The sequence below is a fragment of the Plectropomus leopardus genome, chromosome 15, assembly GCF_026936395.1.
Source record: "Plectropomus leopardus strain MGB_pleo_1.0 chromosome 15, ASM2693639v1, whole genome shotgun sequence".
Classification (NCBI taxonomy): domain Eukaryota; kingdom Metazoa; phylum Chordata; class Actinopteri; order Perciformes; family Serranidae; genus Plectropomus; species Plectropomus leopardus.
In genome coordinates this window covers 9,767,175-9,794,948 of record NC_142190.1, presented here as the reverse complement: position 1 = coordinate 9,794,948, position 27,774 = coordinate 9,767,175, and the positions used below count along the sequence as shown (strand labels likewise).

The 27,774-nt window shown below is 39.7% G+C and overlaps 1 protein-coding gene across 5 annotated transcripts in view; it reads left to right on the top strand.

The window, feature by feature from the left end:
* Positions 1-27,774, top strand: part of cadm1a (cell adhesion molecule 1a) — a 444,596-nt gene that overhangs the window by 131,552 nt on the left and 285,270 nt on the right. The gene's annotated exons all lie outside the window — the stretch shown is intronic.

Below are 27,774 nucleotides of genomic sequence, written 5' to 3'. Positions count from 1 at the left end.
TTGAGCTTTACCACGCGACCATATTTTTCCCTCCTCATTTGATTTGATCTTCCTTACAAATTCTGACAGTGACATTCACAGTTGGCAGCTAATGTGAAATTCACACCTAGCTTTTGCTTTTGTTTACTGTGCTTGGTATTGTCTTCGCCAGCTGTATCCACTTGCGCTGAATCTCGCTGTCGTGTTTTCAACAAAGCCTTGCCTCTCTTTCATGTGATAAGTTCTGTAGTATCTTTGCTCGCCTTTAAGATAATGGTAAACTAGCAGGACTTTGTGAATGTTTATGAGAGAAACAGTGTAAACATCTCATGGTATGCCGTCTCCGGAGATTTCTGCAATCACAAGCACAAGAGTGGTGTTGATGCCGAGCCCGTCTTGCAGCGTGCTGTTTGATGTTTTTACTTTATTTTATCTTATTTGCTATATACTATTGCAACTGGTTACCAGTTGTGAGTAACTTTTGTTCAGTACAACTCAATGAAAAGTGGCTTTAAAAAATCTCAAATCCTCTACATGCATACATAACATCTTCTTTATTCAACATTGCAACACAAGACATTATCTAAGCAGCCAGAAAAAAGAGTATGGTTATAGATGAGGCATGAGCACTTTGAGGATGAAATTTAATCGAATGAAGCAGAGGAGTACAGATGGCTTGTTTACTTCTACCTATTGGATTGGTCAACAGTGCACTCTGCATATCCCTAGTGATGAATGGTTTGGTCTGTCCCTTCATCGCTTTGATCCAAAGGAAAAAACTAAATTTTGACAAAAAAGCACAAAATTAGAACAAAATTTAGTATGAATATTCATGTTTCCCCAAATGGATGATTCCAACTGTTCAAACGTCCCACTGGTACACAATAAACCTGCAAATCAAATGGACAGATTGTTGTAAAAGTGTCAGTATGTTGTTTGTTCCATCCACCACATTTTCATTGTGTGGTATAATGAACAGAAGCTTTTAGGGGCACTAGCAGGCTCCAGGCTTTAATCTTGTTTCCTCGTTGAATTTTCATGCTAACAAAGCGCTGACTCCACAGGAGGAAAGCGATCACAGACTTCACAATAATCCATTTTTAAACCAGTCCCATGCCTTTGGGTTGAGCAGTTTTACAATTTGCTTTTCAACCAACTAAACATTCAGTTTATGGCAAAGTTTTACATTTTCAGGAAAACTATTTTTGTGATTTAAGTTTTTGCAGAATTTTAAGGTTTGCTTGAAATGACATCAAGTAGACAGCAATTTAATCCAATAATTAAGCTAGTTGTTATGCAGTTTGCAGCGGCGTGTCCAGACATTTTTTACTGAGATGGACAAAGTGACTTCTGTAGGAGTGGCATGAAGTGCGAGTGCTGCTGCAGGCACACGTGTTGGCATTGCTTTAACTTTAACCATTTTTGCCACTACTACCCAAACTTGAAAAAAAAGACCTATAAATCCCAACACAACAGAATGACACCACACCAATGTAAAATAAAGCTGCCATACTTTATTAAAGAAATTGTTCCTCAGTAAATAATACAATGACAAGTATAAAGTGCCAACAAAATAAAATTGCCAAAAAATTAAAATAAATCAGCCCGTGTGAACAAACTTTTTAACAGCTCAATGATGTTGTGTTTTTATATATATGTAAAATTTGTCAGGTTTGACTCTACTCTGGCATATTACTGCTTCTCAGTTTAAGACTGAATTGTATTCATAAACGAAAATTCAAGTTCAAATTTAAAATCATAATGGGACAATCAGATTTCAAGGGTGGCCCATACCACCCCAGGCCGCTCCCTAGACACGCCCCTGTTATTTTGGTTGCCCACAGTGCTTGTATAAACTTAAATTTGTGCTCAATGACAGCATGTGGTTTGGAAGAAATGGTAACACCAGTAAAATGCATTCGCAGGGCAACTTTCCAATCCTGAGTTCAGTTTGACAGGTACAAAGTAAGAATTAATAAACTCTTGAGGGCGCAGAGGGTGAAGAGGAGGCTATGTGTGATGATTAATCTTCTCCACTCAGCAAAGTTGTCTTCATCCCAACAAGTCGAGGCTCTACAGTTCCAGGCTCACTGTATTATTTGCAATGAGTTTGCTACATCCGTAGGGAAAAGTCTGCCCGTGTTTGTGTCCAGTGTGAATAATTTTTCTTGAGCCAATTTATGTTTTCCTTTTGAAGGGGGAAGTCTTGAGTCTGGGTGGCTGGTGAAAAGCTTTCAAGCCCTTTTGCTTTGAACATCAAACCGCTTGTCTTAAGATTTGCTCTCAGAGTGAGAAGTGAAGAGCACAGAGTGAGGGGAAAGGAAGAGAGAGGAAGAGAGAGGGAGACAGACACTGACACAAGGAGCACCAGGCAAGGTGTCAGGTGAGTGATTTTAAGGTTCTCCTGAGGGGCGGCACTGCAGGCACAGATAAGGACAATCCCAAAGTGTCATGGCAGCTTTGAATTGAAATGAAATTATTATTTGACTCAGAAAGGACATTTTCTGACATGCCCAATGAATAATTTAAATTACGCTTTAAATGAGCCTTTCAATTAAACAGCTGTCCCTCAGGAATGTAGTTTGTGGTGTTATCACCTGGTCACGTTCCCTCTGTGGCTGCCCCCGTGCTATCATCTTGTTCTAGTTCTTGTCAACAAATGAGTCGGAGGATGTGATTAACCTTATCCCAAAAGTATGGCTAAATCATTGCTCACTTTTAGGAAAGACCTTTTCCTGCTTGCAGGGTTGATGTTATGAGTGAAGGACATCCTGTGGTTTATACTTGAAAGTACTAGAACTTAGTTAAAATAGCTGAAAAGGTCAAAGGCTCTTATGAAACTCTTCTTTTTTAATAGCACTCCTTCCATTAGGAGAAGCTGACTTTTTTCACACTTATGCAGATAAAAACCGAATACTTATACAACCCAATGACCACCATCTGGATATGTTTGAGGTGATCTCTTCCAATTTGAGCGTAACCCTGCGCTAGTTCTCCTTATAGTCCAGAAGTATCATGAATGTGTAATGTAACCCTTATCACCCAGTTGATTAATTTTTGTTTCTCAGAGTCACCACTCAAACAGGCATCGTTCACAAACTGCTGGAACTGGTGAAATTTAGGGCTTATTTACGCCCAACGTTAGGGAGATAGCTGGAGCCCTCTGTCTGGACTCTGCATTCATTTTGTCCATATTGGCACACGTTTTCTGAGACCTGGAGAGATCTCAGCTGACATTGGGCAAAGTGGGGGTACACCTGTGAATGTATAAAGAGAACAAGATACAGCATTGGAGGAAGGGCCCTGTTCCTTCCTCTGAAAGTTGCTCAGTGGCACATGAAACCAAAAAAAATAAACTGCCTATAAAATCGCTCAGATTATCTGCACTGCTTCTGCACTGTGTTGCCCATAGAGCAGGCACACTAGAGACTTCTGCTATGTCAGACACTTCGGGTTTAGCGCTCCACTAACTTAAAAAGGGATAAAATGATTCATGTGACTCTTCTAGACTTTCCGAATGTTATTCAAACTAATGGATCAAATTTTGAGTTATTTCGCGGGGGTTGTGACACTCAAAACAATGTTTCCACTGATATATAGATGTCTCTTTGGCCTTGTAAGTCTATGGGAAAAAAAGTCTCTGTGGGCCAAATAGCATCAAGTGATGGACATAATTACAGTGTTTTGCCTCGAAGAAAATTGGCTTCAAAGCCTGGTACACTACCTGCAGACCTGTGTGCACCCTGCACAAATCACCAGGCAATCTCAGGGCTGACACACACACACACACACACACACACACACACACACACACACACACACACACACACACACACAACCAATCAGGCTAAGATTCATACCGACGGGCAGAGTAGAGTCAACCATTGCTCTAATCGGCATGTCTTTGGACTGTGGGCAGAATCCAGAGAAAACTCATGCAAACATGGAGAGAAAATTCAAACTCCACACAGAAGGGCCCCAGCCAGCATGTTTAAACAATTAGTACATTTACATGCACAAATAGTTAAATTTTTGCCTTTATTCCAAAAAAAGACAATATTCCTACCAAGCTGTTTACTTGATTAATGAAAAAATATATTCCACTAATACTCCTGTTCACATGCAGCTGTGCATACTCAAACTACCGTGTTGTTTATCACCTCAAAATATGGAACAGTAGAACAGCTGGAGCAGCTTGTTATTCTGTTTCTTTGCAACAATCATTTTTTTTGTAGTTTCTTACTGGTGATGGGCTGGTTGGACTCCGTCTTTCCGTCCTTCACCTTCTTGAAAATGTTGGTCCTGCAACATTTGCACATATCCAAAACCCTGTTGATATCCAAGTCTTTCATGAAGTTTAAATGCAGGTGTGGTTCTCCTTCCATCCCCAAATGTGGGATTTTTTTTTTGTATACATATTTACCCCACAGCTTTAAAAACAGTTGGCGAGTTCATTTGTGTACAACATATCCATGAAAATGCACAGCGTCTCCCGTTAACAGACAAGAGGTTGTGTGTCGCAAACTGCAATGAAAACCTCAACTGAGACGCATATTCCAAATTGGCTATAAACATATTCTAAATAATGTTCCTAAAACCTGAATATTACTGGCACATCCCATATGTCTTAATCGGGAAATGCTAAATTCGGAACAGAATATTTATACAGGATATGCTGTTTATATGACCTGCATCAAATTCAGAATATTGTCATGTTCACAATAACAGGGGAATATTGGTGGGCATGTAAGCGCAGACAGTGTCACCTCTTGCAGTGAGGGGACAGTGCTAACCATCGCTCCACTGTGCCGCCCGAACCATCAAGTTTTAACATCCATAAATTCCTTTAGAAGTGATTCTATAAAGTGCTCCTTCCAACTTGAGACCTTGACTCATATTCAAATTTAGACCTTTCCAATTGTATCATAAGTAATCCTGCTGATTACATAAACAACTATTCCCAATTTTAGATTTAAATTGTATGAGTCAGGAGCTAAGGATTAGGAGAGGAGGAATGTATGATTCAGTGTGTTTTAAAGAACTGTGTTGATCCACACATGCTGGGGAAAGTATTTCTGTTGCTTTTTGCACTTCTCAATGAAATTGGACAACAGACTGAGATAAAATTAGAATTTGATAGTTAAACAACAGTTTTTCTTGTCCAACTCTTCTGTCATGTTGTTCAGTCATTTTCCTCTCTTTTGGCACTGTCTTTAAGCTATTTTTATGAAACAACTCCGTTGCTCAAACTCATAGCAAGAATATAGAGCACAACCAGTCATGCATTCACAGAAAGCTCTCCAATGTATCTCAAATGTGTCATATTATCATGCCACTAGATTAAATATTCATTTGCGTCTTGGCCGCCAAAGACAGGACTGCAAATGTTTACGATGGGCATCGTTTCCAAGACCTATCACTCCTCCTCACGATCCAGAGCTAAATTTCACTCCTGTGATGATGGCCATCTGGTCGGACCCGAACTTGGGAACGTGTTCAGCACAGCAAATCTGTGTTGAAATGCAACCGTAGACTTTTAGATGCACTGTTGTCCACACTTTGTACTCTTTGCTGGCTGCTTATATTCTCAGTGTTTTGTTGTCCGTCTTAGTCCAACCAGAGAAATACAGGAGTCATACGGCAGTCGCCTTTTGGCAGTGAGGTTAATCAAAGAGGGGCTTTGTAGTGGCAGCAGTCCTTTTGGTACTGAGGAGGAGCCAAAAGCCACTTCTGTGGCAGCAGTTGTTGGATCCTCCAAAGTGGGTCAGACTGAGCGGCACACAGAAATTTATATTTAATGTTCCCTGTGGGACTGATGCTTTAGACCATGAAGAATTTTTCATAGGCAATGGCAGCCTTCAGTTATATGCTCCTGTATACACACTGCACTGTGTGACCCGTCATGCTCGGTGATTACATATCCAGAAATTAGGAGCGCAACCGATTTTCTCGTGTTGGTTCTTTTTATCTTCAGTGTGAAGTAGTCTTTGTTGTTAAGGTTCTCTGTGACAGCATGTGTGCACTTGTCTCTTTACACCAGTATAAGGGCGTCTGTGCCAGTATCAGAAATGTGAGCATGCCTGTATCTTGTCTGGACATTTCACGCCACCCTCAATTGTGTGCTAAGCGTTACTGCACAGTTGGTGTGGATTCATTGGCTTGCGTCGGTGTGTGAAAGTGGCACCACTTTGTGAGCTCGGTGCATGAAAGTGGCATTGCCTCACCAGTCAATAGCATGAATTATGTATGGCAGGAGAAGGTGAAAGCCATGTTCTGCATCATCTGCAGGCTGTTCAGCAAATTAACATTTGGACAGCCATTTGCTGGCTTTAGGAGGGGTTCGGGCCTTATCTAATGGCTTGCTTACAGTTCGGAAATAAATTTCCCAGTCATTTTTCTTAACAGGTTTCCTCTCTAGCAAATCATTTGTGACTGCAAAGCGGTCCCACTTTAAGGGAGCAGACTATAAGGCGTGGGCAGTGAACAGGGCAGATGGAAGTGATCTTTAATTGGCTAGCTTCCCGTCAGGTCTAATCAGGACTGGTGTTCTGTCATCCACATCCTTTTGCAGATTGTTTCTTTAAAAGACAAGCATTCTGCCTGACATGTTCATTTCCCCCTCAAGGCAATATCACTCAGGGTTTTCCCTAAAGCCTGATTTGCATAGGTACTAGTACTGCTTTGCATCCACCTGTGATTTGATTCGACTGCAGAGGTTGTCTGTATTATTAATACAGTGGAAATATGTCATGTCAATAATCTGTGAGCTATAACTTTCCACTGCACATTACCATATTTCACCAAACACATCTGATAAGGTTCAGTCCCAAATGAATCTGCATCCCAAAGCGAGGAGAGATCAGGGGAAAGGGCGGAGCAGACAACAGATTTCTGTAATGTTAGGATGCTATTAATGCACTCAAGAATACATTCATTCAACGTTCCCACTGCAAAAGAGATGTCTTAAGGTCAGTTGAGTACTTGGGTTTTAACAGGTATTTGACAATCATCTAAAACCGTATCTCGTTCTACTTTTTCTTCCACTCCTACCAGCCTTGCTCTCTTATTGCTGTCATCTCCTTGTCCCGCCTTCATCTCAAGATTCAGCCTTTTTTTTTTTTTTTAACATTTTCACATTCTCTATTATCCCTTTGCTACTTTCTTTCCTGGTACTCACCTATCCATCTGATCACTCCTCCATGGTCTACTGAAGATGTTTTTTTCAGATCACATTGATATGCTGTTAATGCACTCAAGAATACATTCATTCAACGTTCCCACTGCAAAAGACATGTCTTAAGGTCAGTTGAGTTCTTGGGTTTTAGCAAGTATTTGAAAATCATCTAAAACCGCATCTCATTCAACTTTTTCTTCCACTCTTACCAGCCTTGTTCCCCTACTGCTGTCGTCTCCTTTTCCAGCCTTCATCTAAAGCTTCAACCTTTAACATTTTCACATTCTCTTTTATCCCTTTGCTGCTTTTTTTCCTGGTACAAACCTATCCATGGAATCACTAAAACTACCCAATGAGTTAGTTTATTCCACCAGAATGAAATTTGTGTTTTCCATTGGTTTATGGGGCAAGTGAAATGATAGAAATCCCTAGTGCCATGAACAGATGGCATCTCTGGGGCTGAAAAATGAAGCAAAAGCAGAAGTGTCAATAACTGCAGTTCCTGTAATGATCACTTGAGGCTGGCTCCAACAGCGAGTCAGTCCCCATAGACCCCCATTTTAAATTGACAAACTTTACAGCAGAAATCACAAAATGGATGTCTACAACCTGGTACGAAAACGGTTTCGATCTCTACACTGTAACACATTTTCCTGTAAAATGATGGTAAACTACTAGCAGCAGTTAGTTGTACTGCACTGTAGTTGCCAGTATAATACTGTAATTTTACTAAATGGGAACCCACAAATCAATGGGTGATGTCACGGTGGCTACGTCTATTTGCCTATTTTATATATAGTGTATGGCCATGACCTGTTACACATTTAAAACACACCAAACCTTTTACACGAGGTAAAAAGAAAAAAACACAGATGAGAATCAGCTTGCTTCCAAACCTCTCTGTATTCCTCTCAGTAGGCCTCAATCTGGTCGTTAGTCATGCTCACATATTCTGTCTCCCATGCACTAAGAGCTTCAACCCAAGTGACGCCTACCTTCCATCAATCTTGATTCAGGAGAAAGGTCCAGAGCCTTTGGAATAAATGAAGCCCAGTAATAAAGGCTATGCATCCACTGACTGACTAAAACATCTTAACCCCGTTCCCATCACTTTCTGCATTAGTGGCCCTCTTGGGCAATTTGAGCTGCCTCTCTTTATTACTCCCATGTCAGTTAGAGGCATATAATATTCCCGTGGCACATTTTTAGCTTTTTTCCCCCCAATCACTTTCATATAGATTAGTGTTATGTAAATAGCCTAGAGTTTTTCAGTGTTGATTAAAACTGATTTAACCTGATACGGAGTTTGAAAATGTTCCAAATGGATATTAGTCGTGACTCAAACGCAGCAAAACATTTTAGGAACTCTATTTCCTACAGTTTAAAATGTAACATTGTATTTTAACCCTTTGAAACCTGGAGCGACATCGCTTTTTTTGCTGCTTTCGGACCTCTTTTCAAGTAAGTGAGAGAATTGGTGTGATTTCTTTCAAAAATATGGGAAAAAGGCAATGAGCAACTTGGTAAGAAGTGTCACACAAATTGCAAGAAGATTATTAGATTTAGAAAATTATTGTTGAAAAAGCTAGGGAAAAAGTATTCTTGCAATCAGTCAGAGTTATTATATTTTTTTTTTAAAGTTTTTTGTGTTTTTTTGTGTTTCACTTGAAGGGATATTTTGGCTTGTTTGCCACAATGGTGATTCCAGGGTGCTACTTTTTGTGTTTGCTTTCTGTCAGACTCAAAAGTTTCCATTGACTAAAGCCAGATTATAAAGTGAGACTTTTGTGTCTAATTCCTCCGTAAATTCACACCGACACTTTTTCAAGATGTCACATTCTTTTTAAATTTGGAAATCTCCAAACACAGTAACCATTAAACTTTAGGATGAAAATGGGTCTAGATGGAAGTGTTTTTTACTGCTTGGTCACATATTGCATAGCATTTTACGTGTTGTAATAACTTTTTTGAAACATGGAGAGATGGTACAGTCGCCGGGATGATAATGTTGATAAGCACTGTCATTTAATGTGTTGTTGTCACACCGCTGAATACTGTCAAATGTGGACTCTTCTGGATTTTCCAAGTCTGGTCAAAACAGGTCCCACCCTTTGCCTTAGAAGTTTTTCTTCCTCAGTCGGCTGCGTAATGACCGCTGGATCACCACCAGTTTCCTAAGGTTGTCCTTCAGGACAGTCCTGCTGTCATTCTTTCTCTGCCTCCATTCTTTGTCCCTTCTCTTCCATTTGATTTAACTCCTCGTCTGTGTACTGCATTTGAATAAATAGTCGGTCATTTCAGTGAAATGACCCGTAGCCGTCCTCATAATAGTCCATGGGATAATTCGCCATTGCACTTAACCTCTTGAATATCCGCAGAAGACAAGATAACCACAGTGAAAATAAACCCCACATATATACGCATTCTGGCTCATGTGGATGAATACGCAGAGTGATTAGGTCAGCCGGCAAGTTGATTGTAGATCCCCATGCAATTAGCCATAATGGCCATTCAGGGAGGCTACTTTCTGCTTTTATTTTCAGTTGAACTCAGAGACAAGCGTTTGAAATGGTTCATGTAAAAATAACTTAATTTGGAAAGCTGTAGGGGTCTCACAGAGATAGCCATGATATATGTTGTTTTTCATTTTTCATGTTCCTCAGTTTGAAAGCAGAGTAAATAGAAATGTTTTTTTTTTTCACTGAGAAAACTCTGCCAGTAAATATAGAAAGTCCGCCAGCAAAGAGCAGACAAGGGGTAGATGCCATGAACTTTAAACCTCAATAAACACATTTTAAATAATTGCCGCTCCACAAATCTCATCTTGTCAAATTAACAAACATGAAAAATATTATTTAATGTGTTCAACATTATGTTCATTTCAAATTTCATTTCAAAATGTTCATTTTCTTTCATTACTGGCCTTGTGTTAAAATTAGTTAGTAAAATTTTGCAACACCATTGTGGAGGATACAAACGAATCTTTGAAGATGAAGGGCCGTCTAACTACTACCTTTGCATTCACCTAAATCTTTACTATTGTTATCAGAAACATCATTGTAATATGTCTGTGGCATTTGCAAAGTTTCAGCAGAGTTTTCAGGCTACAGTACATCCCTTGCATAGCACATTTTGGAGGCCGCTGCTCTTTACTCTAGCTTTGAAGTAATGTTTTGGCTTTGAACACCTAAGCCTCGGGGAAATCACAGCTTTTCACAAATATCAGGTTCATAGGTTCAGATCCACTGGAGCTACGGTCTGTGAGTTATGGACTGGAGTTGTTCAAAATGCTCTGCTAATGTCAGATGGAGTTAATATTTGTTGTGAACTTGTTTTGACCATAGTGTACACCTAAATGCGACCTTAAAGAAGAGAAAATTGTGTCCTCCTGCATCAGTGAAAGTTCATGGAGGGGGTGGAGGAGAAGGAGGAAAAAAATCCAGGAAACAGCAGCCTGCTTATTCCAAACTGTTCTTGGATATAAAAAATGCATCCATATTGTTTTTAATAATCCATATATAGAATAATCCACGTTTCTGTCTGTGATACATTTAAATTGTGGCATGTCCAAGCACATAACTGATAAAGCATGTTTATTTCAAAAAGAAATTTTATCATTTCTACAACAGCATAACTGCAGAAATAAGACCTTCCCTTCTGTCATATTATTTTCACTTTTATATTACTTAAGTCTCCCACAGTAGCTTTTCCCCCCATAACTTAATTTAATCCTTAATAATGGTGATAATAAGATGAATATTCCTAGAATGCACCCAGCGTCGGTTACATGCACATAAAAAAATGCAGATTTCATTAAGCTTAATAGAAACTGACAAAGAGGATTCGATACATTTCTCCCTCATGCTTTATACATTTTTTCTGACTTATGTTAGTCCTTTTTAAGATGCTGCAGAGAATACATTATACTCCAGCAAAGGTGAAAATTAGATTTCAATTCTTGGTGTTGTAAAAAGCTAGAAGTACCTTGTTGGAAATGTTTTGGTCCTGTAACCATTTTGGAAATGTGTTATTGATATTTTATTCCTGAGCACACTTTATTATACTGTTCTGTATATTTAAATCCCCCACAATCCATTTATTAGATACTAGGAGGAAGTACAGTTGGGATTCACACAATGAAATATACATAGATTCAGCAGCCAGGAAAGGCATAACCATTCCCTTGAAATCTACCGCTTTGCCAGCTCTAACACAATGGTGTATTGAGCTGTTGAATTACTTACTGGTTGATGAGGCTTATTATGAAAGTCCCATCAGTTTTATAATTGTTTTCATTCTGATATAGATTTTGAGTATCAAAAAATGTTTAAAACCATTTAATAAAGAAAATATGTGAATAGAGAATGAGTAAAAGAGAATTTTACGTATTCATTTATTTTTAGGTGCATTCTCTGTGAGTGTTTTTGCACTAATAGGTTTTAACATCAGACCTTGGACACGCCTATTTCTGCAGATAACCGTGGTGATGAGTATTTCTCACCACAGGGAGTTTGTTGTAAAGATAAGTGGCCATTAGTAAAACATGTGGGAGATGTGTTTGCCATATATGTAATATTAGGCTTTACCAGGTGAATCATGAAAAAACGCTAAGTGAAAAACGTGAGGCTGCTGAGTGTATCATACTGTAATGCGGCTGTTTGAATAACCCTGCTTCCCTCTCTCCCTCTCTCTTTGTCTTTTCTCCTAGGTAAGCACTTTCCTTGCTCTTTGTTGGTATTGGTGATGGAGGAGGGATTGGCCGAGCGTGCATCCTGTTGCTGTCAGCCCTGGTGAAGGTTTCGTGCAGCTGAAATGTGAGGCAAGAGTGATTAAGGTGATGCATTGAGCCTGCGTGCCCATAACAGAGATGCTTCTAGCTCTGGTTCTGGCAAAGTCAGCAGTACAAACACAATGGAGTGAATCCCACCCCCCTCTTCCCACATCACACACTCAACCACTGTACCCGGGAAGCCATCAGTAGACAAAGAGAGGAGAGCAGAAGGAAAGATGGTCTGAATTTGAAGGTGTTTTCACACTAAGGTTCTTGTCGTGTTGGTTTAGTGGTGCAAAGTGCAGTCCGAGCTGCAGAGTGTGCGGGTCATAATGACTGGGTTTGGTGTTTTTCAGTGTTTGATTCTAAAAAAGATTGTTTTTTTCCTTCATGGAGCTCTGTGGTCTTCTTTACTAGTTTATATACACAGAAATATATGCATTCCCTCCTACTTATGCACATTGCAGTGAAGAAAAAGCCTTCATATATTACAGAATCAATTCTTGATGACAGATTATTGTTGGGAATCCTGTAACTTGATGCAGGAATGATTGCTTTAAGGGATCATACGAGTGGTTTGTCAAAAGTTTGCTTAACTCAAGGCCTGTTTTGTTTTTCTGCTACTTTCTTGTAAAGCTGCTGGTGGTCTTTATTGAAAAAGGAGAATTGGTCGCTTACAACATTTCTCATATTTCACCACCAGATATCGTTTTTCTATGTATCATTTTGTGCGCCATATTCATGAAAACTTCAACTTTGATGGCATAAATGGGCTCACACTAAGAAGTATGGCAAAATGCAGTACAGCATGAGTAACCAGATTGTGTACCCATTAAAAAGTTGAGTGTGGTACGTGGTTTATAGTAACCGTGTTGCATATGTTGCAGAAAGGGCGTGCCACAAACACATTTTAAACTTTTGAAATGGTGGCCGAGAAGCAGACTACCGCGGTCAACACTGTACAGTCAACAGTAAATGTACATTGAGTTATATATGTGTATATGTCAGTGCTGCTATACTTCTGTTGAAAAAAAACCATCAGTTTGTGTGTTGTGTTATTGTGCAATAATCGCAAACAGTAACAGGAAAGATAACCTGAATGCTAATGTTAGCTCTCTAGCTAACTAAAAGCAGCACATTTGATCATCAGGCATTGACTTGACGTGTTTTGAGACGTAAACTAAACAATCTATGGGTGTTAGTTACATTTGGTGTTGATGCGTGTTCAGTTGCAATATGCTCAGCAAAAGTGGCAAAGTTGTTCAATCTTGGGACTGTCATTTCCAGTGAGCAATGGTCATATTTGACTGGAGACACATTCTGTCAAAATTTGCACAGTACGTAAATTAGTAAGCTACATAGCATGCGCAGGTTACATGAATCTGATTGAAAACGTAGTGCATGAGATGCAGATGAAGGTCATGAGTAGACCTTTAGTGAAGATTGTTAAACTGTTCAACTTTTATGTCAACCATCCCAGTTGTTTGACATGGTTTGACTATAACACATACTGTTTGGCTAGCCACTTAGAAAAACCAGGCTGTTGTGTTTTAAATATTTGAATGTAAGGTGTCTGTTGGAGTTAATGTTAGAGTTTCATTACATTCTAAACAGTGTCTAATTTCCATTAATTTCATTACAGTTAGCACAGATTTCAAACTAGTTTAAGTTGTGAGAGTGGTAAGTGGCTTATGTGGTTTTGCCTAAAATTGAAATAGATTTGAGTTTAGCTGGTCGCATATTCTAATGCCTGATGCAGTTTGGCAGCACTATTGGAAATATGGGTCATCCTTTACACCAGTGTTACAGTGTGCAACTTTAACTGTCTCCTATCTTTCTCCTCAAATGCATCTTGCTGTCTTCAATCTGGCACAGTCAAACTCTCAGCATGTCAGCAAAATACCAAGGCCTGACTGTGAAAAACAACTTGTGCAAGAAATACCACTTCACTGACACAAATCTTCTGCCATTCACCATACACCTTGACAAAAATAGAATGCTAAGCTCGTTTGGAGCAGTGTATTCGTACTGGCAACCCTTGCATACTTGCAGCGTTTCAATCTTGGTGAACCAAATAACAACACACAAATACTCCAAATGCAGGTCATGGTGGTCTACCATGAAACTGCAGAAGTGGCAGTTACTTGAGTTTTGAAAGTATAACATGGTATAAACGAAGAGCAGACTGCAGTCTGGACTGATAGGTCCTGTTATTTTCTAAACTGGCATGAACACCAAAGGAAGCAAATTATGGCAAACAGCTCGGACACGTCCATTATGCTTAACTGAGTCTGGAATGTGATGTGTTTTGACATTCTGCACTGCCAAAATCTCTAATCTCCTGGGCTGACAGGTTACCAAAACTCAAATAAATGAGCAACTTTGAAAAGTAGCTTTTTCACAAATCCTAACTTGCCTGTAATTGGGCAGTATGTGTGTACTTGTGTGCAGGATAAGCCTGGTGTTATTCTGTCTTTATTTATTGTCAACAAATCCCATGAAAGGATCAAAACCAACAACTTTTAAACTAAGCCTACCAGTCCTTACTTAAGGCCTAAATCATATAGCCTATAATTGGTCACAAGTACAGAGCTGGACTTTTAGCACGTACTGTTCAATCAGAGGTAAATTGGGGACTATTTTCATCTGCAGATTAATACAAATTAGTGCTCTAATGAGTATTTATGCCCTCAGAGTGGTGTGTGTCAGATTGACTGGGTTCATTATCATAATGGAACAATAGGTTAAGCCATATGTGGCTTTGGATAAACAGGAAATGCTCGTTCAATTCATGATCAATTCATAGTTGTTGACAAGAATATTACCAACGTTATCCTTTAAACTGTATAATGGACCAAAGAAAAATTACATATTATGCTTTGAAGCCTGCTGCTTCAAGTAGCAGGTGTCCTTTGCATGCTCTCTGTCATTTCTGTATAGAAATATGCACAGTCACATTTGATGTATCCATGGGGGAGACAGTCAATGGAACATAATTATCCTAAGTGCACTGCATCATTGTGCTGCAGAATAGGACAGGCATCTTTCCATTTCAAGCATTCCACTTTGCATTCACTGGAAAACACAGCCCATCTTTTATAACAGCCTCTTGCAATGTGTCATTTTCAAAGTAGTACGGACATTTAAGGGAAGGAGGTTGGATGCATTTCTTCCGTGGCTTGACACATCTTTTTCAGAGACTGTACCATTGATAACTGACTAATCCAAACATTTACCAGACAGTTTTTATGAAAGCTGTTTACAGTGTCTGAAAGATTCAAGAAATTGTTCTCATCAAAGGGCTCCTGGTATCTTAAAAGGCAATTCGTTTGAATGAGGAAGTGAAACAACAGGACAAGAGAGGGAAAAGAATAAAGAAGAGTAAGCAAAACTTCTAGTCAGACAATTAATGTGATAGCATGTAGCCACTCCAGAAAATGCCAAAGAAAATGACAGCGACAGATCTGCCTGGCTTCACGTTAAATTCACTTGAACCCTTTTTTTTCATCACTCATCCTGTGCTGAAATGACGCTTCCTCTTCCTTGACATTTTAACAACATAATGTCGCAGCTCTACAGCTCAGACTGAGTTCTCTTTATATTTGTTTGGATTTTTTGTGTTTAATGTTGCTGGATGGAGTGTTACATTTTGAAGCATTGGCACCCAGCTAGAGCTTTTGTGCAAAAAGACCAACTATGGACATTTGGTTGGGACAATAACATATTTTCATGATACCATATGAAATATGATATACATGTTCAAGTGTGAAAGTACCGTTTGCCCTGTGACAACACATTTTCAATCCAAGCTCTTCAACGCAGCAGCTTGGTCGGTGGCCCTACAGTTCAAACTATCACGCTGTAGGTACCCCACTAGTGTCAGATTTGGACTTGTCAGTTTCCCCTTGTTACATGCTTACATTCTTACTGGACGTGTCAGTGTCAGCTCATTACAAGCATACAGTGTCTTTTGATGTTTCAGGTTCCACGTGTTGCAGTCATATGGTGTCTTTTCAAATAAACTTCAGTTTCCACAGGAAATGTACAGTTTAGTCAGTGGCCCAATACACTTTAAACATCAAAGATGCTGTAGGTACCCCTCTGGTGCCAGTTTTGTACACGTCAGTTTCTGCTCATAATGCACACAGTGTCTTTTGAAAAAAAAAACAGTTTGTGTTCACAGGAAATGTACAATCTCCGTGCATTACATGCATTTAGTGTCTTTTTAAAATGGACTTTAGTGTTTGCAGAAAATGTAAAACTCCTTTAGGTATAGAAAGAAAGGTCATGTTGGGTTAAAATGAAACCGACTTTTGGATTCACTTAGGACACAAACAGCGGTCTCCCTGGTAAAAGTCCCGTGTTTGTTTGACCCATCCATCAACACCACCCTCCTCTCTATATGAACTTTCAAGCTCTTTAAACTATGACAGTTGCTCTGAATGTTTAATACTGAAGCTGGAAGGTTTACATTGCAGGTAGTTGAAGTTGAAGGCCACTGACCAAGCTGCTGTACTTGACAATCTGGGAATAATAATGTTGCCTGGGAGCAAGGTCAGTTTTACTCAGTCAACTAATGAGCTTTTTGCAGAGCCTTCATGGGCATTGAAAAATAAACTGTGATAGGATGATAGGAAGTTTGTTTAATTTGTCCAGAGAATCTACTTTCAAGTAAATCAAACATAATGGCTATGCTGTATGTTATTTGAATCTCTTTCTGTAGCTTTGTTGGTTTAGGAATAATGTCTGCTGCAGCTTATGTCCTGTTGATACGTCTCTCTTTATTTAAATCAACCTCACTTGAGGAATTTCCCTTGAAAAGGAAATGTGAAAATTTTTATGACCTGACCGTACTCCAGACGCTTGCTGTAAAAATCTCCTCATTTAAATCTAAACAAAGCATGAAATTACAAATGTCCTGCAGTTGTAGTGAGGCCTAAAATTGCATAGTAGGCAGTTTCTAAAAAGCATAAAGAAAAATAAAGTGATAGGGCCAAGCTGTGTGAGCCAAGGAGCCATATGCCATATAACCCCCATGAAATACAATTTCATTATCATTTTATTTAGCACTTAGTAGTGAATGTAGTTAGCCTGCAAATCCCCAGGGAGGACATCAATGTATCATTTAACGCGACTGTTCTGCTCTATATCTTAATGACGGTTGTAAACACTTTTAATGCAACCAGTGAAAGAAGATGACCCATCTGTTCATCAGCCAGACACTCAATTAGTTATTCTGACTGACACACAGTTTTAGTGTCATAATGTTATCATACCAAAATGTCCTCAATAAATTTGCAATTATATTAAACTTCAAGAATTGAAATAGGTTCCAGATTTTCTAATAATTGTTTTGTTATTGCAAAATCTGTCAGGAAATAAACTTGGACCTAAACTGATTTGCAAACAATTTAATGAAATCGTCTTTTTTTTTAAACAGTTCGCAGTGTTTCTAATTTGTATGGTTCCTTAAACTCACAAATCAAACATGGTTATTAGGAATCAGGCCATTTTTGCAACACATTCTGCACGGATGTCACATTTAGCTCCATTTTGTAAAAAATCAATCAAATGATCTGTGGATTTCATCCTGATTTATTGATGAAGCCGGTGGAGCTGGTGTGCTTTTCACTGACCACATTGGCAGTAGGCCTCTGACAAGCTGATGACCAGCTGATGAGACTGCCAAACGTCTGATTGTGCTGTCAGATTAAATGGTCTGAGCCGTTTGCATTTGCAAATCCACACTGTAGCCTCACCTCTCAATTTATAAGTCCTGACTTATCTATAGACTCAAACTGTCCAGCATTTAACTTTCCTTGTTGACCCAAAATCCTCATCCGAGAGAGCTGGACTCACTGGCATATATTGTAAGATGGAAATTGAACCCAATCTATTTCAATCCTTGAAACAGATGGTCCTTGAGCTTTGGTTAAGAGTTGTAAATGACCTGCTCTCTGTCTGCCTGTATCACTGTCTGAATGAGGAACTGTCCGCTGACAAATGGACACATTAACAGCTCAAGGATATAGATTACAGATCCCCTCGAGTTTAAATGTAACTAGCCAAATTGTCTAGGAAAGTGTGTTGTGTCTTGTGGAAAGAAAAACACACTCTAAACCACTCCACATCCACATCTGTTAAAGCTATTGGAATATTAAATCATGCCAGCAAGTGATTGCTTCCATCCAATGTGCATACACCTGTCAGCTATATGAGTCCAGTAAAAATAGCCCTCTGCAGAGAAGCAGAAAAAATGGACTGACAGCAGTGTAAACAGCAGGTCAGTATCAGTTGCATTTCTGTGGGAATTCCCACCCTATGGCATGCTGTTTTTAGATACAGAGGCAATGGAAAAATACAGAAATGTCAAGATATCCACTTATCTTCCACTTCACCAAATCCAAGAGAGGTTCAGGAGTTTAGTGCAACAGCCACTCTCTGACCTTTCTATACATTTCTTCAGTCGAAACCAGCAGCACACTCACAGCATTTTCCACAGATCACACAATGTTGACTGCAGAAGAATATATTCTTCCACCATCAAGGAGTTATTTTACTATAGCAGAAGGACGTGCTATTTTGACTCTTAAAGGTCAAGTGTGTGGGATTAAGGGGCATCTATTGGCCAAAATTCTATATGTATAAGAAAGATGCACAAAACAAATTAAATTATTTTATTCTGAAAAAAAGAAGATATTTAAAAAAAATCAACTATAAAGGCAGCTTAATAAATGTAGTGGTATTGAACTTTGGATCACTGTACACAAGCAGTATTAACTCAAGCATGTCAGACACTCTTGATTATTAAGGTGCCTCTAGTGCCACCATCAGGGTGATTTTTCTACAAAATAGAGTCGAAACAAATACAGAAATCACCCCCTTCAACAATATCAGAGGTAAAAAGAATGATCTCGCTGCAGGAGTCTCTCTTCGCCCTCTGGTCTGAGTACGGTCTTGTAGTCAGTGTGAAGCTCCTGGAGCAGCAAAGTGTTAAGGGTCTCATTCAAACAAATTTAATAATTGGAGAACATTTCCAGGCCCTCTGGTCCCTGCTAACAGTGGGCGATCCACTGACCCCATTCATTATCGTGACCAAAGGTCAGCTTCCTCTAATTGGTTAAGGCTGACACCTTTAAGTGCTCAGTGTTCATGATATAGCTGACACTCAAAGCTGAAGTGAAGAGAAAAATCACCTCATTCTGGTTTTTTTGTATTGACTTTGTTTAGAATTTAAGTTGTCTGTGTTTGATTATTTGGTTTTCAGTTAAACTCCAAACATGAACTCCTCTGTTCTGCGTGTTTCATTTCATGCAGGATTTTCAGACCCAATTTTCACCTGATAGGAAAAGAAAAAAAGTATGTTCATGCAGATGTAGATGCAAAAAGAGCCAACCTATTCTCATTCCCAGGTCGTCAAATATCCATGCTCTCTATCAGCATCTGATACCGAAGCGAAGGCAAGATCTGGCTATCCGATACACCCAAATTTCATGAAACAGTGTGGGATAAATATGGCGTTTCATACGCAGAGATGTGTCCTCTGCCATTTCCTGAGAGGTTATGCAGTTGCTGTTGTTGTTAACAGCCAAGTGAATGGATGGGCAGTTTTAAAACTCAACATGAGGGCCCAATTCACTCCCACTTGAGCAGATGGACTAGTACTTTGACTAATTTGCTTTTTAGTCCAAGAACATGAATTGTTGAGCTTATCCTGAAAAACATTTCTGATGAAAAGCTAAAAGTATGTCTCTCAGCTGAAGCTGCATTCATGTATTTATTGCTCTGACAACCACTTGACTGCTTGAATTTTTTTCCCTGTCCATATTGTGTGAAGTGTACACAGTCAAATATTTGTCCATGCTGTCTTCCTGTATGCTACCCAAAACTGCAAGTTTCTTATTTTGTTTTAACAGAAAGATTGTTGTTTAATGTCATATAAAAACAAAAAAACCCAAAAACAATGTTTTCTTTGAAGGTTTTTGATTCTGTCGAGCTCTCTCCTGCATGACTTTGATGCTTTTTCACAAAGTTTAGGGGGAAATCATACTTTATTCAAAGCGCTCCATAGTTTCAGGGCTTTCTTCTCAATTTTAAGGTCTAATTTTAATATTTCAGCGAAGCCCTTATTCTTTTAACATTCCATTGTAGTTTGTCTGAGGATATTAAAGCTCTCAGAAACTCTATGAAGATTTTACTGAAGTAGTTTTTAAGCCTGCACCCTTGAGACAACATTGCATTAGACCAAAGACAAGTACTTTTAGAAGTATTCAGATTACCAGTGTTATTGTAGCTATTTTTTTACACAACAGCAACTCCTCTTGTTGCTATCAGTATTTTAGCTGAATTATCTGAGTACTTCCGCTCCACTTTGATATATATATATTTTTTTCCATTCAGATCTTAAAGTTTTCTTTTCTTATTTATTGTTTCTGTTGGATGTCACTGCCACCAGTTGAGTTGTGTTATGTTTGTCGAGGACATGTTTGCATTTTCATTGAGGACTCTGAGCAAATTATGGAGCAACACTAGCCCTAGACCAAAGATTCTCAACTTCTAATCACATCTCAAGCAGGGGAATCAGTTCGAGGATGCCAATTAGCATCTGGGCTCGAGCACATCTCCGCACCTCTGGATCTCTCTGAGCTCTCAGGTTACCCCCCTTTTGTGGCAGCATAGCCTGCAGTGGCATATTCATTTGAAAGTCTGAACAGGCAATTATGAATTACTCACATGGGGTGTCATGGGTTTATTTTATTTATTTTTTTTAACAATGTTGAAAAAAAAAAACCACTTAAAAAAACAACAAAAAAACATTTTTGCATATTTGGTGGAAAGTGGAGCTTAGCAACTGAAGCTCATCACAACTCCATCTAGGAATGTGGAGTCGATGTGTTGGTGTTGCAAGTTGTTGCAAGGTCCCTGGTGAGCTCAGATGCTCGGTGCAGCTGGCGGGATCTTAGAAGAGATGAAATGCCATCAGAGATACAGTACGTAGGAGTCTTAATTAAGTCAGTCTTCTCTGATTGTGAGCTTTTAAAGCAGGCCTATCTCAAGCTTGCCTGCTTAATTGGATGTGTGTGTGTGTTAGTGTGTGCCTGCTTTGTGCGTGGGTGAGCCTCTTTGGAAATGTGCATGTCCGTATCGCAGTCATTATATGTGTAAACAGGAGCTCAGCAGGGAGCATGTTGCATAGCACAAACCATTGGCATGTAGACTCTGTCTCCTTTCTCGGCTCTTTTCCTTCATTCTTCCCAGCAGCCTGGTTGTCTGCTTCGCAACTTCTGTGAGTCAGATGACTTGGATGTGTAGGTGGCGGGCTTACTTCACAGACTTCACACTCAAACACACACTTTAATCTCCCCTTTACCCATTCCTTGTTAGGCAGATCAGCCACCATGTGCTGCTCTTTTCAATCAATGAGTGCCAAAGGCAGTAAATCAGGGATTAAGGTGCGGCATGGCACTCTATTCCGCATGCTCATGGCCCTTCATCTCATCAAGGTGTAAACAGAAAACCCTAGCAGTTGCGCAGCTATGATGGGGCCCCTACACTTTAATCATTGTCGGTGACCTCACTCATCACCACCAGATTAAAAAACAATTGTGCCTTTGCTTTACTCCCTGTCGCAGCTCCCTGCTAGTTTTATTTATTGCCTCTCGTCTCACTGGTTAAATTATTTTTATCAATCAAACAAGCCCATCAAAGAAAGTGGCTGCCATTTAGATAAAGGCCCACCCAATTGCTGATAGGGGATACTTAACCAATAAGGAGGCTCGTAAAAGCAGATGAAGTAGTACAGTGCAACTCTCCAGGGAGCCGGTGTACATCTGATTTTGGTATGAAGCTATCACCGAGTTAAATAGGATTTCAGAATCAGTTTTGTCCCGAGGGAAATTCAATAGATTGCCTGATGGATCAAGTCGGTGTAATGGGCGTGACTTATAGAGTCATATTGTCCTGCTTTAAGCCTCCTGCATGGCACAAGCACACACAGCTCTGTTGAGAAACTGCCTTGCATTTCTAGGCCATTTCAGACTTTGATGGCGCGCTGTATTTTTTTCTGATTCAGCTGATATGGAACTAAGAATAGATGACAGAAAGACAGTCGTAGTGCAGCTGGAAATATCTCCAAGTGGGAAAACTGCAGAAATTGCACAAACATTGCAGAATTTGCAGAAAGCAGAAAATGAATAATGAATTTCAGCTTTTGTTGTCTATCAGAATCAACAAAAAAGTGAAGGCTTCCAACTCAACATGTTGCGTTGATATTCAAAAATCACACAGACAGACGTCCACCGGAGGCGAGAAAGACAAATCCAGAGACCAGAATGCACAGCAGCAGATGACATGTTATGCACCTTTAAGCCTAGCTGTTTTAATCAAATGAGACATACCTGCTGTCTGCACCCTCAAGACTAGACTCTATCTTTGCGCTTCTGTCTCCATCCACTCACTGATATCCACTCCGTGAGCTATCTGTCAGTATTTTAGTGCACATTCTGTGCTTTGAATTTACACCAGTCCATTAAAACACTGACTGGTAAAGTGAACTTTGATCATGTTATTAAAATGCATAGTTCTGATAGGAAATCTTGGGTCTTGGCTTTTACCTAGAAGCCACTTGACCTGCACCAACAACCCAATCCCTGTTACAGACCAAGTACACCCCCTTATGGCACTCTCAGATGGCAGTGGCTTCCCCAGTAGGACAATGTGCCATGCCACACTGCAAAAACTGCAGGAATGTCCTAAGGAACGTGACAAAGAGCTCAAGGCATTAAAATGACCTCCATATTCTTCAGACCCCAGTCCTATGTACCATCTGTGGAAGACGCTGGTACCCAAGTGGTCCTGTGTCCATGCCTTGACAGGTCAGAGCCAAGTCCAAATATAAGGTAGGACCTATGGCCTGTCAAAGCATGCAGTACCTCTGGGGGAGTCCTTTGGGATCTGACACTAAGGCATTGGAGGAAGATCCTTTGAGTTGTGTGGGTTGCGAGGTGGCATATATGTCCCACAGATGCTACATTTAATCTCGATCTGAATTCGGAGGCCCGGACAATGTCTTGAGCTGTTTGTCACATTGCTTGGGTCATTCCTGAGTAGTTTTTAAGGAGTGGCATAACACACTATCCCCTGGGAAGTGCAGTTCCCATGAAAGGGGTACTTAGTCTTCAACAGTGTTTGTGTGGCTAGTGCATGCAAGTGGCATCCACATGAATGCAAAGACCCAATGGTCATGGTAATGAGATGATCAGTGTTATTTACTTCACCAGTTGGTGGTTTGTATGTTGTGGCTGATCGCTGATTATCATCTTGGTTCAGTTCATGTTGTAGGTATCGGCTTGACAGTAAGCAGCAATTGCTCTGAAACTAATCTAGCAAGAGTCAAAACTTGATGATAACAGTAGCTTCTGCAATTCTGTGGCTTGAAAGATTGTTTGCCTTTACGAATACATTCAAGGATGACATAACATTAACTATAAACTGAAGCAGATTAAGTACAGTTGTTTGGGGGGAATGGAAATGCACTGAATATGACACATTTACCTCTGAGTGTAAATATACCAGAGGGAGGATTTTTCCTTTAAAGACCTTGTGAGGTAGCATGAAGCGTTACCCTGATGCAACAAGCAATGTTTCAACTTAACCTCTGGAGACAATATTTTGACCAAAGTGCCTTTAGTTTCTGCTACAGGGTGCGAGTCAAAATTGGAGCTGAAGTAGCTGCAGGCTAGAGGTTTTGCAATTCTTTCGCTGTTACTCGATTTCAGAAGGTTGTGGCAGATGAAGGAGAGCAAGATGCTTTTTAAAGCCGATAGGATTTATTATGTGTTCTGTGCCTATAGCAGACTGGCTTTAGCCGATCCCTAGACATCTCTTTTTCCTCTCTGTACACACAGCTGTCATGCAGAATATCTTATCACATTGCCTGAATGTGGGTGGGTTAGTCTGTCGCCTCTCTCTGTGTGCATGCTGGCCTGTGTGTGTGTGTGTGTGTGTGTGTGTGTGTGTGTGTGTGTGTGTGTGTGTGTGTGTGTCTGTGTGTGTGTGTGTGTGTGTGTGTGTGTGTGTGTTAACAAGAGAAATGTGGCTTGTGGTTAAAAGGGCAGTGGAATAATCACTCAGGCACCTGCTCAGGCTCCCATGCGTTGTTAAACATCCCGCTACTCACAAAGTCAAATACAAGACAAGCCCTAATGGCTCCCCAATGCTCATCTTTGTAAATGATGGTGTTAACTACAACTCTCTAAACACTTAAGCACTTTGGACCAAATATAATACATATTCCTGTGGTTTGTGCCTCCCATTAAAGGTGTCAAATTCAAGTCTGCAGTGCTTTAACTGTGAAGGTCCCTGTTGACTTTTCAGCTTATTTGTTTCAAAAATAGCTTTTTACTTCCATTTTCCATTACCGTGAGGTAACACCCCTCTTCATCATTGTGCTTTTTTCAGTGAAATAAATTGCCAAGGTAGGTGTCCTTGTGTCCTGTAAAAGGAGGTGCTGTCAGTTTCTGTGGTGTGCAAATCAGCACCATCAAGAGAACATCTTACAAGGGAGAGCAGGGCATGATGTACAAGCAGCAGCTGTGATTTTAATCTGTGGCAGTTTTAGGACTTGGTTTATTGATTTAAAAGCTAAGCTTTCATGTAAACTCTTTACTGGCTGATTTTTCATTTTACTTTACACTTTTAATAACACGCAGATACTGTGATTTACAATAAACAAATGTTTGTCATATGTCAAAACCAACCCAATCACTAGAAAAAAAAGTTCACTTTTCACGTCTGTGCAAACCACAGATACATTTGTAAGTTATTATTTAGGGTATGCTCAAACTTAACACATCTAACAATGCCATGGAGAATGTGTGGTTATATTTAGGCACAAAAACCACATGCTCAAGTTAGGAAAAGATCAGTTTTGGCTTCAGACATCCAAGTTTGGTAGCTGTAAAGCTGCTGGAAAAGCTCAGATGGGTTGCTAAAAAAACACCCATGTTTGGTGGCACAAAAGCTGAAAGGCAGTGACCAGTCGCCAAAAAACACTCAGGTTCAACGGCACAAAAGCTGCTGGAAAATGCTGCGATAGTCACTAAAGAACACCCAAGTTCAGCAGAGCAAAAGACGCTGGGAAAGTGGCAATGGGTTGCTAAAAAACACACGTTTAGTGGCATAAAAACTACCGGAAAAGCAACCACCTGCCGCTAAAAAACAATCTGTTTTGCTTGCTGGCCTTGGACAGTGGTCTGCAGCTTGGCAGCCGTGGCGCACAGGTGTCGTGCCCCCCCCCCTTCTCAATGACAAAGTCAGCTCATTCACTGCATCATTTTTCATTTATATATGAAACATACAAATATATTGTCTCTGTGATTTGTAGAAATGAGCAATGCCAACATTTTCTCCTGGCAACATGGCTGGTGCTACAATGCATTCTGTGCCATTGTTTTGCTCACATTAGCCACCCTTTGACAGACAATATGCTCATGTCAAAAAATCTTTCTTCTTCATCCTTCTGTCTTCTTTTTTTATTATTTTTTTAATTTTGTGGGTCTACAATATATATGAGCACCCTAGGATCCCTTCCGGGCGGACTGTGACACTGTTGGTGCTAGTCCCACTCCACGTGAGGTGAGATGAATGAGCTCACTCATCATTATGATTTCAGTGGATGTTGGAGAGAAAAGATTAGAGAGACTGGTTCCATAGCAGAACATAATTGATTTATAATGCATCAGCTAGTAAAGCAGCGCGTAGCTCCTCACATGGATGAACAACGGTGGTGGAGGGCGTTTGGAGGTTAACAAAAGCGAGGTTGGATGGCTACATGACTTTGGAGAAGCTCCGAGGCAAAGTGTGTCAGTGTTAGTCAATGTTTATCCTCCGTACGGCAGGTGAGCGGAGAGGCAGGCCAGATGAAAGCTCAAGCTGGGGATGAAAGAGTAAAGATAGTCATCTTCCAGGCTATAGGTATATTCCATGCTGTGTGATGGTCTTAGGAGTGTGCAGATTTCCAATTACATGTACAACAACAGCTCATTGGCACAGAAATCGTTACATATGAATTGACATTTAACAATTTCTCATAGTTCCACTGCGCGGTAACAAACTGCTCTAAAAATACAGCAAAATTCAGTAATGCACAGTTTATCAGAATACAGTAAAACATTGTAAATCTTGGTTCTTTTTGGAACAAATATTACACCCTACAACTGATATTCAACTGTTAAATACTGTAATATATTTAACCATAATATAACGTTGGAGTAATTTAGGGTATTGACACTTTTAAATACTGGTAGGATGCTGGTAACTACATGTCATTTAACAGAAATCTACACCGCGACAAATTGCTGTATAAAAATACAGCCAATTCTAACAGAGATGTACAGTTTTTGTCAAAATACAGTAAAACACTGTAAATCTTGATGCTTTTTGGACACATTCACATTATGCTGTAAAATACTGTAATACATTTAACAATAATTTTAAGTTACAATATGACACTGTAAATTAACTCAATTCAATCACTTTTTTTATTTGTCCCAGAGGGCGTTGTAGCAAATGTAACAACATAGTAAAAACACATAAAGCACAAACAATATGAAACATACAACAGATGACATCAATCTGTACACAGCGTGACTTGCACCTGTGCAAATTCACAGAGCCTATAATAACTCAGTGAATGTTAAATATGACAACATATGCTTATAACATAAACCATTTCCAATGTAGCATACATCACCGTCAACAAGTCATAACAGTCACAGTAATGCAGCATTGGGACCAGAATGCTGGCACCTTCATCAAAACCCTAATTTTACAGGAACATTTGTTACACTGTGACTTTGGATTAAGCTTACTAAGGTGTTTATTGTAATAAAGTTGTAGCTATTTATCTAGAATTGGCTGATGAGACCACAAAACACAAAGAGATGATCCTTGAATTACTATCTTTCCCAGTGATCATTATAAAGACATTACTCCCAAAAGTTCTTGGTTTCAGTGCAAACTGTACATCTGCTAGCAGCTAATGTAGCATGAATTTCCTAGAGAAAAAGGCTTTAACACAGCTAACTGTGCCCACTGTCTTCTTGGCAACATTTTACAGTAAATGTCTGTGACTGTATGCAAACTCCAGTCTCTTGCACAAAAATTGGACGCGCTGCATGCCCATTTAACACCCTGACCTTGAAAGCCTTAATTTCAAGCCTGCTAAATAATGGGCACGCTGCTTTCTTCAGTGGTAATGAACATTGGCATTGAACAGAAATTCTGGCTGCAAAATCTTCAAATATGAACCTTGCATAATCTCAAGAGAGATGGCCTGAGCTGGGATGACTCATGGCATCTATAACACAATCACATTGTGTTTTGCTTAAGTCTTTCTTGGCACCAGACAATGCAATATTTACAACTGCTGTGGAAATTCTTCGCTTGATCGAAGAGTGTGCGGTAGCATTTTACCCATTGGGTAGATGTTAGTCACCCACACACTCCATGTCCGTGTTTTTACAGCTTTGTTGCCTGAGTGAAGCATTGTCTAGGATTGTGAACATGATCAGAACTGTCCTTTTTTTGCTCTGACTGCCAAGATTGAATGTGTACCTTGAGAGAAAACACTGGCATGAACTGCGTTTACATTATCTGAGTTATAGAGTTTCCTCTCTCTAGTTTCTTTACTCCAGCCTTGAGTGACATACTGAATAAGTGTGTGTGGTTGTGAAAGGAAAGCATAGGATTTGAGATCTGCAGTCAATTCTCACCCATTACCTTTCGCCTTTTCAGATTTCCCTCAGTTTACATTGGCAAAAATCATTTTTTAGATATTTACCAACAGCTG